This window comes from Streptopelia decaocto (assembly GCF_964273445.1).
Source record: "Streptopelia decaocto genome assembly, chromosome: 10".
Classification (NCBI taxonomy): domain Eukaryota; kingdom Metazoa; phylum Chordata; class Aves; order Columbiformes; family Columbidae; genus Streptopelia; species Streptopelia decaocto.
This window is the reverse complement of record NC_138665.1, coordinates 2,143,747-2,158,827: the sequence shown is the minus strand read 5'-3', so window position 1 is coordinate 2,158,827 and position 15,081 is coordinate 2,143,747. Positions and strand designations below refer to the sequence as shown.

At 51.8% G+C, this 15,081-nt stretch overlaps 1 protein-coding gene across 1 annotated transcript in view; it reads right to left on the bottom strand.

The window, feature by feature from the left end:
* ARHGEF9 (Cdc42 guanine nucleotide exchange factor 9) overlaps positions 1-5,744 on the bottom strand; it is a 215,886-nt gene extending 210,142 nt beyond the window's left edge. Inside the window, exon 1 of the mRNA XM_082062149.1 lies at positions 5,573-5,744. The gene's annotated coding sequence lies outside the window, so the exon portion shown is untranslated. The remainder of the gene's footprint in view (positions 1-5,572) is intronic.
* Positions 5,745-15,081: the final 9,337 nt, after the last annotated feature.

Here is a 15,081-nt window from a genome sequence, read left to right as displayed (position 1 = left end):
TTCGGCCCGCAAAGCTTTGGCCAAGTTGTAGCCAAAACATTACACACAGCCCCATGCGAGAGGAGCTGCGGTTCGCACGGGTGAGGAACGGCGTTTTGCAACTTGGATAGCGCAGCCTGGGAAATACGGGCTATCGCTGCCAACCATCTAAGCCACAAAGATTAGTTAAGGGGAAAAAAAATGAAGTGAAAGCAAACACAGGCAGCGCAGCGTTCGCTCCAGTGCTCAGATAAGAAACTGAGGCACAGACAGGTTAACAGGCATCCTCGGTCACACCACAAGACTGCAGCAGATGAAACCAGAACCTGTCCTGTGCTGTACATGCCTATTTACGCCTGTGCGATCCAGGCCACATTTTTTGGCATCTCAAAGGCAGGGTTTTGACGGAACTCTATATCCCCCACACCAGCTGATTTTGCATCACTTGTTGCATCTGCCACACATCACCCACAAGCAAGAGCAGGCTAGGCAGCAAGAAGCTGCAAACTCTAACAAGTGACCATGTACTGACTCCAATTCCACTCCATGTTTCCCTTAACTCTAAGGATTCCTGTGAAAAACCCGAGCAGCAAGTCTGAGCACAAACGCAGGGATCTGGGCTAAGTGTGAACCCTGTGCAAAACCAGCTTTGAGCTTTGCTGCTCCGCCGGCAGCCCTGGCTACCCTGCAACATCCTTTTAACACAGCGAGACGTTTTAGGATGTGAGCAAGACCGAATCCTGCTCTTGCCCCAAACAATAGGCTCTGCAATAATGGTGCAACCAGAATTTCCTGTGCGGCAGCACACGCCAGCTCCCGGGAGAAAATACCATGGGAAAGCAGCACCAGGAGAAAAGCCGCTTTGCACCGGGGCAGCTCCTCAAGGCTCTGGGGGACACTGTTTTTCCAACAAGCAAAGCACCGCAACCAAGTCCAGGCCGGGAAGCAGGCAAAACCGCACCAGCGGCTCGAAGCAGAAGCTGCCCAGCCTGGGAATGGCTGTGGATAATTAATTATCACACCGAGCCTTCTGCAACATCTGGATGCAGCTCTCTCTCACGGATATTTCGCTACCCTGCACAGCCCTTGTGAAAACATCACGTTGGAGTGGGCTACAGTTTGCAAGGCTTTAGTCTCAGCTCAGCTGGGCTGAACATGAACAACACTGCGGTGCGGGAAGCTCAGGAGCGGGGCTGGTCTGCTGCATCTGTCACAGCAAGGACACCGGTCCACAAACGGCACAGGTCCCAGCAAGAAAAGAGCAACCACTAGCACTGCATCAGACAGTGAGACAGCAATCGTATTCACAATGCTCCAGTCCTGACCTGCTGCAGATACTACCAAGAATGAGGGGTCAAAATGGATTGCAATCCCAAACACAAAGGACAGCAAATGAAGAACTATTACAGCAAAGCAGGAACTGGGTATTCCACAGCACTGCTGGGCTCAAGGATTTGAGGAGAGATGGGGAGAATTATTAGTGAAACCGGAAAGGACTGAACCAGCGTGCTCAACACAGATACAACCAGCACTCTGCTCCAAGCTCAAGAGCTTTTTGCCTTTCCATCTGATGGCACAAGACAAGAGCCACCAGCCTCAAGCTGCAAACATCATGCACCTGGGCTCTGCTCCCACCTCCTCCCTGCTCCAGGGACCTCCAACCCTTCTCAGCAGCAGGAGATGTAAGGTTCAGGATGCAACATGGGGTGAAGGACCAGCCTCACACACCCAACATCTTTCCAGCGTCTCATCACTGCCATCTCTCTGGCTCTACTTGTGACACTCATCATCAAACGCTGGTGACACTGTTTTTTCTACAATATTTTTCAAAGAGGTGCAGAAACCATTTCTATTACTTTTTTGGGCCCTAAAGTTGCTTACTTGCCTAAAAGCATCCACAGTAAAATATGGAAAATACCAACATCTTTTACATCCAGCAGCAGCTGCCCTTACACTGCACGGCAGTCCCTGCCCCACCAGCCCAGGAAGCCCCTCACTGTGGACATGGAGAAAGCTCCACATCTATTTCAAGAGGAAAAAGGTCAGAAAACAGGTGATGGCACCTGAGCCTGGCTTAGCAGCGATCTCAAACAATTCGAGATGCTTCAGGAGATCTCACAACTGGCCAAATTTGGTCCCGTACTGCCGTATTTAGCACATATCCAGCACAAATTGTTGCAAAGCACATCTTTACAGGTTGTTGAGAGCCCCAGTGCTTGGGGCCTTTGCTACAGAGCTATGCTGGTACACAACAAAAAGAGCAGTTTTCAAGTGAAAAACTCTACACCCAGCACTTGGTTTGTTGAACGGGAGACCAGTAAAGCAGAAGCAAGAGGTTTTCACCCCATTTCTTCCATCAGCTCACCTAACTTGTCTCTGTCTTGTTGTCTCCAGCTATGAAGAGGGGCGAGAGGTGTCACACCCCTGAACTCCCCAGAGGGGAGGGCTGCCCCCCTACCAACCTCCTACGAATAGCAGATCAATATTTAAAGGCAAAGAAAGCAAAGCCTTGATCCCAAGATTAAGGAGGACCCTCTGGGTTTGGGATAGGGACAGAAGAGGTGAGGATGGAGACGGTGCAACCAGAGAGCATGTGCTGGCTGGGACCCCAAATCCAACCCACACCCCATGCAAAAACAAAACAAGCCTTAGAGCACCAGCAAAGCTCCTTGGCATTCGCACAGCGAAGGACTGGCTTTACTGACCCTGTTTGCCTGGCTTGGGCCAGGATGAGCAATGGGCAGCTCGGCAACGTGTTCCAATGAAGGGAGACGTGGAGCTGTGGGCTCCAGATGGAGTGATGCCCTCTTTGCAGAGAGGGAAAGTGGAGAAACCACAAGCAAGAGCTCCCTGGTTCATTATTTTAACAACCCTGTCAGCTGCAGCGAGACAGGTAGCTGGTCTCCCTGCACTCGGCCCTCCGTATGCCACATGCCAGAATTAATTCTGCAGCACGTAGGTACCCAATAATTTTGTTATTCCATTGAGGCACCAGGGAACTCTTCCCCAAGAAGCTGTGGCTTCCAGACACGCATTGCTGCCTGCTTCAGATCAAGCCAAGCTCACTCTGCCCACCTCCCGAGCTACTGAAATCCTTTGCAATGTTTGCAAAATGCCCCCTTCTGGCAAATTATAACTCAAGTTTTCAGGTCATATCATGCAGATGAAGAGAACTCCAATAAATCTGTCATTTAACAGAAAATTAACGCTGCATGCTAATGTCAGCACCAAGCACAGGAATAACCTCTTTTTCCACGGACAGCTATTGCGTGCTTGACATAAGAAGGCCAAATACAACAAACCTGCAATAAAATAAAAGCCCTACAATAATCAAAGTTGGTGACACTTATGCCCTGAAACACAGTTGGCAAGACATGTGTTCGGTCCCTGGCTCCTCCTGCGTTCTGCTTGCTCCTATTTTTCCTCTTTTCACCCCACGTTATTTGTGGCAGGGTTTTTTTTCACTGTTGTTTGTCAAGCGAGGCAGAGTAATTTTATTGAATCAGCTAATGTTATTGCAAAAATCGGGGAAGTCTTTGAGATCGCAAGACACAAACAAGCAGCCAGGTAAATACGGGCAGAAACAATTGCTCCGAGCATATACTGGGTTGCAGTAATTAGCTCAGTGGTTTTCAGCTCCCGGCCTCAGATCCTCAGGATTCCCAAGACTATTTCTGAGAGGTCTTAGATAGGTCCAAAGGCAAACCCATTCTCGTGCTTCACCTGGAAGTTTCATAGGAGCCCGCAAACTGAAAAGAATAAAAGAAAAACCAATACCACACACCAAATAGGACAGCTGAGAGCAACTAGTGCTCAGGAAAACGAGCGCTAACAGTGGTGGGAGAGCACAGGAGACTCTGGTGCTTGAGGAACCAAGATGGAAAGAAGTTACCATTTGCAACAGGTACGGGACAATCCAAAAATGGAGCAAAATCAGCCTATTGCAACCATGATTTTTAGTACTGAGGATCAGGACCTGTAGTTTCCAGACTCAAGGTAGACTTTCCCCAGTGCTTCCAGTTTAACTCATCGGGAGGCTCCCCCAAAGGAGACAAGGCGTTTTCTCCCCTTGCTTGCACACATACACACAATGCACAGTTTTTCCTCCTGGACCATCAGCTTCTTATGCAAAAGTGCTCACGTCCTACGTGCACAATCAATGGTCACCACCTGCAGCTCCAGTTTGCAAGCCAACCGAGCTCCTGGGAGGAGAGCAGGGAGCTCACTGTGACCCCTCGGAACGACAGAGCCCGTCCTGAGGCCGCACAGCTCCCGCCTCCCCGCGTCCTCACCGCAGCGGCACCCAGGCCACCGCTGACACGGACAACACGGGGTTTTGCACTTAGCAGCTCTCACCACGTAACATCTCTGGGTAACGCAGACACAACATACACCTCTCCTGCTCCAACACGACCACTCGGTTGGTTCTCCTTACAGGAACATGTAGAAATCAAATTAATTAACGGCAGCAACACACAAGGGTGCCAAAAGCATTCATCCCGCAGCAGGGAAATGAGATGGCACAGCAGAAATTCCCTGTCTGGTCATTTGTTGGATCAGGGTCCATGTGCCACTCACACCAGCCGTCCCCAGGCACCCTCAGTACTTTAAAAGACATAAGTTCGGCACTTTTCTTTTCCCCAAAGCCAATCAGTGAAGATACCAGGGAGGGAGTGAGCAGCATTCCATAAATATTTTATTTAAACAGTTACAGTACGTGTAGATCCAGCTCACTGCATCACAGACTGAGGTTTTAATGACCTGTAACCAACACAGCTGCTGAGCCCGGTGCAATGACTTCTGCACCGCAGCCCAGCCCGCTTTAAAAATGGAGCTGGTGGTGGCTTTGCGGTGAGCTGCTGTCACTTGGGGGGAAACTGCTGTGCCTCGTCTTATAATAACACAGAAGGGAGGGGCACAGAGGTTATATCAGCTATTAATCCCTGTATTTTTAAATAGCTTGTCTAATAAATGTTAAGGTGTGAAACAAAACCACAGAGGTGGAAATGTGAACACAGCACCTAACAGGAACCCTCCAGCCAGGCTCTGTAAACACATGACTAAGACTTTCTCACTGAGGTTGCCCCATCAGCTTCCCTGGGAATCCTAAAACCAGCAAGGACTGAACCCTCCCAGCCAAAAAACACTCATTAAAGCCAACAGAAATACTCTCCTGGACTCAAACACACTTTGAATCAGCCTGCGTGAGTAATGACCCAGTTCTTAGGCAGCACATGCGAGCAATAAACCAGGCATAAGCTACTGGAATCTGCCACACAAAGTGGAAAATAAAACCAGGCTGCAATCAGAATCGGGCCCACAGTAGTAACTGCCCAGCTCAACTTCACGCTGGTACTTCCTCAGTAGCTCAAACAAAACACAATCAACAAAATTTCCATTTTGCATTATGCTTTTTTCAAAGCTAATCGGAACTTTGCAGCTTTGCGTTCGTATTGGGGGGCAGCCGGGGGTCTGTCCTGCAGACAGGGGGGTGACAAGTTATTTATCAGGTCAGAACACAAAGCAAACTGGTGCGACCCCTCTCCCCTGGGAGTCGCGGTTCCGAGGGTCCCAGCGCCGGTCCCGCTCTTACCTCACCGCATGGCCCCGGCGCTAACGCGGTCCCGGCAAGTCACTGCAACTCTCCGCTAGGGTCTTCAAGTTGAAATGTTAAAAAATAAAAATAATAATTAGAAAATAAAATAAAAGCGACTAATGGTGCGAGCTCCTCCGAAAAAGTTAAAAAAAAAAATCAAAGTTGAAAAAGGGGGTGCCCGTGCCATGCACGGCCCCGTCCGGCGGGCCGCCCCCGGGACCTGCCTCCCGCCGCCGTGCCCGGCTCTGCCCGGGGAGCGCTCCCCGCCGGCCCCGGGACCGGCCCGGGACCCCCCGGCCGAGCGCTCAGAGCGCGGCGGCGAGAGCCGGGCCGGGCCGGGCGAGGGCAGCCCCGGGGGCCGGGGGCCGCCCGCGGGCAGCGGGGCGCGGGGGGCGCCCGCCGGGGCCCGGCTCGGGCCGCGCTGCTCCGCCGCCGCCGCGCATCCCCCGCAGCCCCGTCCCGTCGGGGCCCGCCCGGCGCCGGCCGGTGCTCGCCGCGCCCGGGCGCTGCCCGAAAAGAGTGGTAATAATAAAAAAAAAATAAATAAACAAAATAAAAACTCTGATTTTTCTAAGAAGGTCCCGGGACTGGATGCGAGCGGGAGCCCGCAGGGAAACTTTCTGTAGCCGGTGCGGCGAGGAGCCGTCAGTCCGTCCGTCCGTCCCCTCCCGCCGCCGGCAGCCTGCGCGGCGCCGCCCGCCGCCCCGGCCGCGCTGAGCTCCGCGGGCGCGGGGGAAACGCGGGGGAGGCTCCGCGCCCGCCTGCAGCGCCCGCGGGGATGGGGCTGCGCCCGGGCGGCCGTGCCCACAGAGGAAACTCGGCGGGCAAAGTAGTTTTTCGGGGAGATGCTGCCTCGGCTCACCGCAGCTCACGGGAGCTGTTTCCCCCCCGCCTCCGCAGTAAGAACAATCAGAGGAAGCGCGGCCACGGCCGCTCCCGCCACCGGCAGCTCCGCAGCAGCCCCGGCACCCACGAGCCCTCGTGCGTGGGGAAACTGAGGCACGGGAACCTGACATTGAGGGCCTGCCAGGTGCAGCACAAGCCTGGCCATGGCACCACCATATAAAAGGTGCCAGGTCACATCTGTCCTCATCTGCAGGGGCCCAAGGGCCCCGCATGGGCCAACACCCCGGCTTTGCAGGTGCCAATGGCAAAAAAGGCACTTTGCTCCAGACAAGCCAGCCAGCCGAACATCAGGTTCCACCACAGTTTCTGCACCGCTATTTAACCACCTGTGTGGTGAGATTGAGAAGACTCCCTCAGCTTTATCCAGGGTCCTTATTCCTGCGTGAGACCACAATCACAGGCTGGATGCACCTTCAACTTCAGCCTCTTTGGTCTCCCTCTCTGGAAGGAAGACCACTTGTTTCTCCACCTTCCTCCTCCCGCACAAAGACCTTTTACACAGCCACAAGCCCACCTGGGCAAAACCAGATTATTTGGGTTTGGCCAGGTGCTTCAAATTACTCATTTGACAACCCACAGACACCTGGCGAGACAGCACTGAGCTTTACCAGCCCGTCCCCCAACCCCAATACAACACAAGCTCAGCAAACCCAACAACAGTTTCCATCAGCATCCAGTCTGGAAGCATTCATGCACAGATAAATAGATCATACAAGTGAAATAATTGCTTTTAAGAAACAAGCTTTATAATGTTAAAAATATTGGAGGGAAATGAGATCGTTATTTAGGCAAGGGTTAGTGGATTTAATTGCTGCTTTTCCATGACGTGTAATTGGTGTTTTAAGTTATATTAGTAGTGTTTCCCATGGAGAGGCAGGTGTGTGCTGCAGAAAGAGGGTGTTATTAATAGGATAACCACAATTAAGCAAAATTGGGATCATAACATCAATCACTCCATGGAACAGCAGAAGCTCAGAGTTTTCCACCTGGTTTTCTGATTGTTTCAGTAATGCGTCAAATTGCAGATGCTTTCTTTGGCTTTGGGCACAGGCAGCAAAAAGCCCCTTAACTTTTTACACCATCAACCCATTCACAAAGGGTTAACCCGAGGGCAAAAAAATCCACCCCAGTAGCTCCAGTGCTTCCCCATACATTCATATGCATCCCTTCCTGGGGATGCCTCCATGGCACAGAGCTCATGCAGTCTGGTATTGTATCTTTCACTGCAGAGATTTATCCATATACCAGGATGGATCTGCTAGGATAAAACATCAGCGGCCAAAACTGTGGCTGCCCTTGTAGTCTCAGAGAGGTGGGGAATAATGCCTTTCCATAGCAAGAGTGACATTTTGTGAGTTTTCATTAAGCTACAGGAGAGGACAAGAAATGGGGGGGCTCTCAGTATGTGCATCTCCCAGGGACAAGGGTAGCACCTCGCAACCCTCAGCCCTTTTCCCCCCCAAATCCAGCTTTTATGAGGTATCAGTCCTTAAATATTAACATGTTTGCCCATCAGACAGGGATTTTTCTTCCCTCAGCTAAATCAGCACCTGCCAGCAGCCACTTTAGCTAGCCAGAGGTGCATTGCATTAAGTTATTAACTTGCCCTCTTTCCCCCCCAACAATAGTATTTCCATTTTCTTCAGCTAAAGCTGATTGTGGCCAAAACTAATCGATCGCTGGAGCAGACCCTGCGTTTGTGGCTGATCAGAAGCCCCTCGTGCAGGATAGCAAGTGCTCCAGACTTCCTTGGCTGCTTCTCTAGAGATGGCCATGCTGCAAGAAAAATCAGTAAACCATGAACTATTAAATGACCCATAGAGGACACAGGGCCACTTCTACTTTCCCTAAAGATACTGAGATTTTTGTCTATGGGCTAGAATGAAACCTATACCAGTAGCACCGATCACCAGCTGACCAACAGGGGCAGAAGGAGCAGAACCATAACCAGGCTCATTTGAATCGAAACCTAGAACCTGTGGAAAACACTTGAGAACACTAAAAGTCAGCAGTAAGGCCTTAAATCCTGATTACGCTGGGGAAATTCACAGGTACTTACTTCCAATGCAGAGAATTAAATGACTAAAGTTGCAGGCAGGCTCTGGGCAATTCTTGTCTCAAAGAGGAGGTGATGGAGCCCAGGCAAGAAATAAACCACACGACTGAATGGAATTTCTTTTGACTGTTACTTTAGGCTTATCCAAAGCTTAACAAACTTAGGGACCACAAAGACCAATGAAGGCAAAGGCAAGCCCAGAAAACACTGAGGTGGCTTATTGATTTGTTTATTCAGGTCTAGCAAAAATTGGCAGCTTAAGGCAGCCCAGCCAGGGCCACAGGTGATGTGGTGGCCTCCCCATTTGCCATCCCTTCCCTCCCTCACCTCTCCCCCGGCAGATGCTTCGCTTCAAATACCATCAAGGACATAAGTACCCTGGGGCCATCTAGTCATGACTATTTTGATATCTCTGCAGGAAAAAAAAAAAAATATAGGGAATTAACAGCTTATTGGAAAACCAAACACAGTTTCTGTAGTGACACGGGAATCAGAAATTGTGCTTCTATAATGAAGACAGCCCAATTGCTTCCTGCTGGGATGCCTATAGGGAGCTCAGCCCTATAGCAATGCCTTGTAAAGGAGCCACTGAGTGTCTGCAGGTGTTCAGTTTTACAGCTGGGTCTTGTGGACTGCATTAGGTCAGGAGGTTGGAAAAACACCCATTTCAAAAAGAAATGGGTCATATTAGCAGTATTTTCTAGTAGATGTCCAGTGGAGGGATGCCCGGTCACCATGGTGTTACCCATCCAATAACAATGTCCTTTCTGCTATCCATAGCCAACCTGCTCTTGGTCTTGTACCTCTTCATATATGATGTGTGCACTGAAATAAATTAAAACACAAGATCACAGAATAACATATATTGTCATTTTTTAAATTCAGACACCTTGATCAGGTGTTACAGGCTCCTTCCCCCTTCCCAGAAGGGTTCAAGTGCTTCCATACTCCTAGTTGAGTGCTTATCTTTTATAGTTGTAAAGATCCAGCAGTGTCTGGTTCCTTGTCTCCTTTCATTTTCTACGACATTTAGTTGAGATAGTTTCAAGCTGAGATAGGACACCTGGCTCCATCCTCCTTCCACATCAACTCAAACTGCTCCCGGGCAGTTTTGCCAGCATAGAACCTTGTGCCATGTACTGACCCAGGATGGGGAATCCCAGGCACTGCCCAACTACCCAAAACACCCCCCGGGTCCCCCCCATGGCACAGGGGGTTCCTCAGCTGCACCAGCTTCTCCTCCGCTGTTTTCCCTAATCCCTTGCACTGCAGCCAAACATACCCACCTGTTCATTTAGGGGAGAAACACCCCATCACCCTGCACTTGGGAGTCAAGTGCAAATACAGACCCTCCAAAACACAGGCAGTTTCCCCACCATGTAATTTTTCTGGTGCTTCCAGGTTAGACCTGGTGTGGGGTTGGGCAAACACATGTAATAAGGCAGGGGGAGGATTAAACTCGCATGATCCTGGCTTGCAGTCTCAAAGACAGGTACTGGGTGGCTTAATCAACACCCGGTTGTATCCCCTACAGTTAATTCATTTAAGTGACCTGTAGGCCAGGTGAGATGGCCCTGATGAGCTTGGGGACACAGATGGGGACAGGTTGCACTTAGCCACCACCAGCATGCTGCTGAGTTAAGGACGGTGTGCTAGAAGATACAGCCTGGTGTCCATCAGGAGCATTTATTCTCCCATTTTAATAAAGCACAGCTGTGCAGCTTTGGCCACACCAGCATGGGGTGCAGCAGCAAGAGGTGGCCTGGAAGGGCAGGGAAACAAGTGCTCTCACCATGGACTTGTCATTCCAGTGCTGGAGGGTTCGTCTTTCTTTCAGGTTCCAGCCACACACCCACAAGAAGGCAACCCACCTAGAACAGGAGAGCAGAGACCTCCCCCACCCACCATTTAAAGTTCTAATGGCTGGAGAATGGGGCAGATAAGTGTTCTGCTCTTGAGCTCATCACCAGATCACACTCGTTAACTCCTGATTTGCTCTATAATGAGGGTTCATTTGTGCTCCTTATCCCCATTTCAGCAGGGTTTGTTCACAGGTGACTCCTATTGCTGCTCTGGGCCTTGCTTACTCCTCCTCTGCAAGGGAAGGGAAAAGAGAGCCTAGGAGTGTGTTCCTGGAATAGCACCGGAGCCCTCACAGCATGGCCCGCACCCTGAGGGTGGCAAACCACAGGGGAAACAAATTAAAGATGGGAAACCTGGAGGAAAGGGTGAAATCCCTAAGGTGAGAGCTGAGCATGGGGTACATCACAGCTCCGCTTCCGTGGGAGCTCAGGTGATTTTCACAAATTCTTCCCTGCCGCAATTCCCAGCTGATTCTCCATAACTCAGCAGAAAGTTTGCAAGACTTATTTCATGCCATCTCCCCTCCACAGGCCAGCGCATCGTAGGGCACGTCTCGCTGTCCTGCAGCACTGCTGATTTGCAGCTCTGGTTGTAGAAGTCTGTATATACAGCATTGCTTGAGCATACACCATGTGGGTTCCCTTGCATCCCTGTTTCTGCCCCCACCAGAGCATGGTATAGACTTCAGCTCCAGAGCTTATTGCTCTGCCCTGCGGCAGGCTCAGGTCCACCCAGGAACATGTTAAGGAGGATTTTGTCTTAACAAGAAACCAGCTGGCAGAAGAGCAAACAACAACAGGAGTCAAGAGGTACCCCAGCCGCTGCTCAGCACCCCAAAGCCACCCCATGGAGATGGCACCACTTTTCTCACCCTCTCACAAAGGCTGATTGGCACTTCTGACAGCGTCCCGTGCACTGTGGCAGGGTTTGGGATTTACCATCAAAGCTGCTCTTTGCTGAGCTCAAGCCTTGTGCCAAGGCTTCTGCCCTGAGCCCCCAGGACAGCATCCCCACCTGCAGCAGCCGCAGGGCCACGCAGAGAATGGCAGGATTGCTCAGCAATAGCGCAGGTGAGCTGGGGCGGGGAGGTCAGGGATTTTGGCGGTCGCACCCGAGGACCAGCGGGGCAGAGCCCTCGGCGGCTGCAGGAAAGGACTTGCCGGCAGAGCCGTGCGTGGGAAGCGTGGCTGAGCCGTGCTGTGTCACCCCGTGGAGCCCGTCCCCAGCGCACGAGCTGGTTTTCCAGCCTCCAGCCACCGCTGAGCTCCCTGTGGGACTGGCAAGGAGCAACACTGCCCCGAAATCCACAAGTAAGTGTGCCCTTTTCCTCCCTTCACACTGAATAAACAGCCCCCTAAACCCCTCTCCATGTTTCTAAGCAGCTTAGATGTGCTTTAACAGTCCTTCACTCTTTGCTTGCCATCCCCAGAATGCCGTTCTTTGACATTTTCGCCAACCTTGGCTCTCCTAGAGCCATCATCCAGCCCCTGGGCTGGGCGAGAGGGGCAGGGAGCAGCAGACAGGCCCTGAGCACCAAGTGGGAAAACAAGGAAACATTTCCACGTATTAACTTCATTTCCTTTGTTTCCTCCAGCCCGCAGCCTCGCTGGTGGGTTATTAATAGCACATTGTAGCTGGCCACCGCTCCCTGCACCCCTCCGTGCCCGGGCAGGGACGATGCCGGTGGGTTCCACTCACTAAACATGCAGAAAACCCACATCCCTTGCTGCTGCACCACAAATACCTCATAGGAAAAGAGCATTGAGGAGACATCTGCGAAACACGCGAGTTTCTGCTGCTTCCCCAACTTGGGATGCTGGAAACCATGTTTTCAACATCAAACCTCCTGCAGCCCCATTATTTTCTGTTAGTGGAGGAGGAAGCTGTGGTCTCCTGCCTTTGCAAAGCAAATGCCACTGGGATCCAGCGTGGCAGAAGGAGCAGAGCAGAGGCAGCCCAAGGCAAGGCTGCTGTAGCTTGCCCCAGCAGCACCCGCGAATGCAGAAAACCCCAATAGCTCCATCACTCCTAGCACTTACATGAGCATTTATAGGTTTCTTAGAACACGTTACTTGCTTTTAACTCTAGAGGCAGCCTTGTCAGCAAGCAGTCGACAGAATGGAACAAAGCTGGATGCTTGCAAGGCAGGCAGGGAGGTTTCAGCTTCACTCTGGCAGCACCTTTGGGATCCACCTGCTTGGACGCGCTGCCTAGGATGCCTTGGCAAGGGGAGGGGGGACCTCTCGGTGACATGGCTGGGACCGAAAGTCCCGTTTCCCCACCTGAGGCTGAATCACTTTGTCCTTTGCTGTTCCCACGTGACGGACTGCGAGAGGACATTTCTTCACCAAAACCTCTCTCCCAGTGCTCAGTCCTTTAGCAAGGGCAAAGGCGTTTCTGAGACCACCACCCTCACCCACACTAGGGATTAGAGCCAAACCAGGAGGGAGAGCCTGAGTGGGCAGGGGGAGGTGGGCAAAAGCCTCCGAGTGTCTCTCCGGGAAGAGGAACGATGCTCTCGCCCATCCCAGCTCCCTCATCACGGGAGTACAAACCCATTAACCCAGTTAAGCAGCTCTGCTTGAACCAGTCCAGACATGCACACTGGAGATGGGCACAACCTCCAAATGCAGGAGCAGCCCCGGGGAGATTTCTGCAGCGTGACTCACGCTCACCCAGCCCCGGAGCAGCTCGGGGACCCGGGCACAGCCACCTGAGCCTGGAAGGGCTGGAGCCCAGCAGAGCTGCCAGCCTGTCCTCACCACTGGGACGGCTCCTGCTTGGCTGCGGTCACAGCAGTGGGCTCAGGACACAGGCATGGCAGAGACCCTTTTCACCTCTGCATCCTCCAGGACCACACTCCTCGGTGGGATCTACAGCATTGCTGCTTCAGCAGGGACAAGTGAACAAGTGGAGGAGAATGGAGGGCCTCAGCACCTGAGCAAAATACTGCAGTTCATTTTAATCCTGGAAGAAATAATTTTATTTATCCAGCCTACCCTGAGTCTCTTGGGCTGTGGAGTTTCACCTGCTGACAGCTGCTGACCAAAAGATGGAAATCCCACATTGGAGAAAACACCTGCTTTGAAATGAAAGCCTTCAGAGCAATGGAGAGTTTGCTACCTGCCTTACAAAGTTCCGCCAGATGCCAGATACCCTCTGAAAATCCCAGACATCATGTTTTGTGGGAGGTTGCTGACCCGCAGCCTGCAGCTCTGGCTCTCCTTTTGAACACAGGAGAATCCTACACCAAACCGTTCTGACCACACCACTGATTCTACCACTGTGTCTACATGTGGTGCTGGCCTCCCATGGCACTGTGTCCCAAATCATTTCTACAAACCGGCATTAAATGACTGTCCCATCCCTCCAGCTCCTCTCTCAAACCCCAGCCAGAGGGGACATCCAGCACCTTCGGCTTCAGCGACCAACACACTCCGATACCACGGCACAAATGACACCCTTGGAAGCGCCATCTTCATGATTCACCGTTTGGGCGTAGTGTAATTTCTAATAGTAAATAGGGAGGAGGAATGTGCGGGACAGATCAATACAGTTTTGAAATGAGAGGCAACACAGCAGTACAGGGACCTGCTGCCACCACCTCGCTCCTGTGCTCGCCCAGCCACACCTTATGCCTTCCAAAGCCTTTCAAAGCCACGGCTGCTGTTTGGAGCAACATTTGGTTTTGCACTGGCTTTGGGCACCTAAACAAAACTACCAATAATCATGTAAAAGCACGTGTGCCTAAATGCATTTTGCACCAGCAAAAGGAAAACAAAATCGCTTCTTATCCTCAGCACCCTGGTGTTTGCAGCCTTTGCAAGCAGCTCCCACGGGCGCCATGCTCCTGGCTGGGGTGGCACAGGCAGGGAGGTGACACTACACATCATTAGTGGCACCGTGTCCCTCCTGATCACCCGCTGGGAGAAGATTTCAGAAAAGAGGGGCTGGGCAAAGTCAATGCAGGGAGCGCCAGCCTGGCAATGGGAGAAGGATGGAGCTCAAAGGCTGGGATGGACCTTGGTTGTGGGCAAGTGCTTGTGCAGGGAGAGTAGCCAGCAAAGGATCCTGCAGGAAAAACACTTCAGAGCTGTTAGTCCTCATCCTGGAACACCAGGACTTGAATTCACAGCCACAGCTGGGTCAGTAAGGTGGTGTGACAGGCTGGCTGGGGGTGTGAGCGCTGCCTTGCATCCCGGTCAGGGACCCTCGTAGCCCCAAACCAGCCGGCTGTTGACTCTGAAAAGCTGCGTGTGTAACCAGGCAAGTCATACACAACAATGTTAGTCTCACTTCAAACAAACATTAATTCTGGGGCCAAAAGCTGGTGATTTATTTGTCAGGCTCTGTTAATTTAGCTGTCTCACCACAGAAGCACTCAGCCAGCTCCATTTCCTACATGCTGCTTCTCAGCTGCCAAATCCATTGCCTCTGATAAAAATCAGAATTATTTGCTTTTTAAAAAAAAATATATAAGCAATCCTTTCTTGCAACTGGTGATGTATTGCACCAGCCACCGGGCCGCTCTCCTTTCTGGGGGAGGTCGGGCAAAACCCACAGCAGCTGCCATGGACCAGCATCCCTGTGCATCCACATGGCACCGGTGACATCGGCTCAGCCCCGTGCGACAAGCGGCTTTGCCGGGGCTGCCGCAGCTCCAGGGCTTTCAGCCACAAGA